Genomic DNA, 4,201 nt, shown 5'->3' with positions numbered 1-4,201 from the left:
AATAGATTAAATATCCTACTGTAGGTGCTTTGGTAGAAGAAAACAATTCATTTTCTGTAAGGTATATTAAGGGAGTACACAAAAATTTTTTTATTGATAATTATAAGAATAAACAATATTTAAAGGAAAAGGGATTTTGCTTCCTATCTTATGATAGTCAAGAAATTGTTTATTTACCTAAAGATGAACATTTTATGATTTTAGAGACTAATGGATATACTAGTTATAACGGAAATCGTTTTCCTTGTATTTCTGATTTACATGTTGATAAGACAATTTGGGGAGATAAAGGTAAAGCTCTTGAATACAACCAAAATACAATAGAAAATTTAGATTCAAAAAGAATGGAAGATTTTATTGGTAAAACACCTTCGGTAAAAGAATGTAAGCGTTTAGAAACAATTGGTGAAAAAGTACAATTAATAATAAGAGCAATTGTTAAAACGAAATATCGTGGAAAAGATAGATATATATTTGCTATTGAAAATATGGAACATTTTTACGTATCGAATTATTGGATGGAGAAATCAATGAAAGAAACACCAATAGATTTTAATTACAAAATAAAAATTCAATTAGATTTGTTTAAGATTACGCCTAGTAATAATAAAGAATTAAGAGTTTTTTGTTCAAATTAATATATTCCTATTATTTTATTTATTGTCTTATATAATATAACTATATGATAATTCTAATGATGTTACATTATTAAAATTGAAATTTTATAGAATTTTATTGCAGGAATTATCTCGTACATTTCGCAGTTCTGTTCGTCGGATGCCGGATTCTGTTTAAATTGTTTGTATAGCTGAAAAATAAACTTATTATACAATTAGTAAAATTTAAATATTTTTAAAAATTGAAGACGAATATTCCCACCCATGTACCGCTCAATATTATTACATAAAGACAATTTGTTTTATATAATTAAATAAATAAATAAACAAATAAAAATGGAAAAACTTAAGACACTTTTAGATATTCCCGGCCCCCGGGAGTAACTTAAAATTTGTAAAATTTAGCGAGTTGGAAATCAGAAAAAAATACCACATATCTTCTTTCGAATTTATCAAAACTAAATATGGTGAAAAATTAACTGTTGTTTTAGATAATGAATTTAAACTAGTTCTACCCGATAGACTTTCTAAATTAACAAAAAAAGATGTTCAAGATCTTAATTTGGATAACAATTACTTTTTTATTTATAACGGGATGGAAATATTGACGAATGGTCATAAAAAACATTTGATTACATTTGAAAAATTATTGTAATTTAATTTAATAATGTTAACTTAATTCTAACGATCATAAAATTATTTTTAGAACAATCCTATAATTTCTTTTTTCTTCTAAGTGTTATTATCTGCAATATTAATTTCAAGATATGTTTTTCTTGAAAAATATAATCCTATAATTAATACATTTAATACATAATATTTTCGAATATCACATTACGCAAGCATAATAATCTTAATAACGTTTACTCCTTAACATATACAGATACTCATTTATAGAGTAGATATATTGAGTAACACTCCAGCACGCCTTTATCTTTTCCGTTTTATAGGAAAGTGGCAATAATTCGAAATCGTTATTAGTTGTATTATATACCAGCACGTCTTTAATTTTTCGTTTATAGAATAAAGACAATAATTTGGGTTAATTACACTAACGAAGTGTAGACATTCGAAAATTGAGTTTGTATTTAAAAAATTTGATAATAAATAATAATACATAGATTATCATCCATGGGATCGAGTTTTAGAATACGATTGTTCAAAAAAAAAAATTATTTTATATTATTACCCAATATACCAATACAAATATATATGTTTTTAACAAATATATTTATATATTTTTGCGTAGATTATATGTTATATTACGAATATATACATTATAGTAATAATATTTAAAATAAATTTATGTAGAAATAATAATATGTAGGTCAACAGATATTATATTATAAATATCTATGTGGTTTTTTTTAACGAATACTGAGGATATCCGTAGATATCGTGTGACGTAATATTCATTCTATCGAATATTCTAGAACAAATTCATTAGTTATTAAATACGATCGACGAGCATAATTAATTCACACTCGCCGGCCGTATAAAGAAGTCGTTGGTAGTCTGCCGGCACTCTCCCCTGACATTTGCCATAAAATAGCGAATTGACGCTAAACCATGGCAAACGAACGGGGGGAAAAGTGTTCCAACAAGAACTGACCAACGCACTCACAACCACGGATGGAAATCCATCGTAAACGTAACAACGTCAACGTAAACGTAACAATGTCAACGTAAACGTAACAACGTAAACGTAATAACGTCAACGTAAACGTAACAACGTCAACGTAAACGTAACAACGTCAACGTAAACGTAAACGTAACAACGTTCGTTCATTTGTTCGTTCGGTCGTTCGTTCGGTCGTTCGTTAGATGTTAGCTATTTGTTATTATTATTAAAAAACTGAAGATATTGTTCGAAAGCTGTATAATATACAATATACATACACACATACATCCATAACGATAAACATTCGATGTTAAATAATATACGATGATACATACGATGTCATTATATTAACGGAAGCGAATAACACGATAATGTTGTTAAGAACGATAACGTTTAAAAATTAAATGCTTGTGAATTAAAATAGAATTAAAAAACATTGAAAAAACATTGAAAAAATTAAAACTAAAATAGGTCAATAAAAATTATAGTACAAAGATAATATATTAAGCGACACATGAACAAAGATTCTAGTAACATGTAAATATTTCAAAATATTGTAATAATAAGTAATCTAACTCAAAAAATTCTTTTTTTAATCTGTGATCTAAAAGTTCTTCCATGGATGCAACATTTTTTATGTTAAATTTGGTGGTAATAGAATTTTGTAATTGTTGAAGTTGCTTTAAATTATGAGAATCTCCCCATATAGTTATTGAATATTGCAAGTGTGATTGGACTAAGGCAGCGTACACAGATTTTTTAAAACTCGATTCTATTGCTACATTAAAAACTGGTAATGATTTATTAATTTTAGAAATAATTTTTTCGATTTGAATGTTCCAATTTAACTCGCGATCGATTACACAACCTAAATATTTATATTCCTCAACAATTTCCAGAGGAGAACAATTACAAATATTTGGAATATTATAAGTATTTTTACAAGTGTAATTGTGAATTGTTAAATTATTATTATTATGAACTTTTTCTGAAAAATCAATGTATTGCGTTTTGGATATATTTAGAGACAATTTATTTTCAATTAACCAATTTCTAATTTTAAAAAGATCAATATTAGCTTTTTTATATAGATCTGTCGGGTTATCTGCGTCTATTAATAAAGCAGTATCGTCTGCAAAAAGTATTAAATTACCATTTAATTTTATATCCGTTAAACTATTAATATAGATAATAAAGAGTAAAGGACCAAGACATGTACCTTGCGGAACACCACAAGTAATTATTTTTTTAACAGATTTTTTTTTGCCTACTTTTGAGCAACATGTTCGATTTTCTAAATAGGATTTAAGTAATTTGTGAGCAACTCCTCTTATTCCCATATTATACAATTTTAATAGTAATATTTCGTGATCGACAGTGTCAAATGCTTTTTTTAAATCTAAGAAAACAACAAGCTTATATTTTTTGTCAGTTTTTAAGTGTGAGATTAATTTAGCTATTGCGTCTTCTGTGCTTTTTTTTTTCTCGAAAACCAAATTGTGAACTGGAAAGTATATTATTTTTATTTAAGAAATTTATTATTCTCGTATAAATACATTTTTCAAAAACTTTAGCAATATTTGATATTAACGAAATAGGACGATAATTATTTGGATCTAACTTGCTTCCAATATTTTTAAATATTGATACAATATCGGCGTGTTTAAATTCACTAGGAAAATAATTTTTTTCAATAAATAAATTAAACATATAAGATAAAGGGTCAGAGATTATTTTTTGTTTGGATTTTAAAAACTCCACACTAACTTTATCTGAACCTGGAGCGATATTATTTTTAAGAGAATTAATATTATTTAAAATTTCAACAGGTGTAATAGGTTCGAAATAAATAGAATTAACAAAACAGTTGGTTTTCATTTTCGTTTTGGTATTCGTAGAAGGTATTTTAGAAGCAAGATTAGGACTGTTAACTATCTCCAGGGAAATAACGTCAAAAATCTAG

The sequence above is a fragment of the Acyrthosiphon pisum genome, chromosome X (genome assembly GCF_005508785.2).
Source record: "Acyrthosiphon pisum isolate AL4f chromosome X, pea_aphid_22Mar2018_4r6ur, whole genome shotgun sequence".
In the NCBI taxonomy this organism is placed as follows: domain Eukaryota; kingdom Metazoa; phylum Arthropoda; class Insecta; order Hemiptera; family Aphididae; genus Acyrthosiphon; species Acyrthosiphon pisum.
This window is presented reverse-complemented; position numbering follows the sequence as displayed.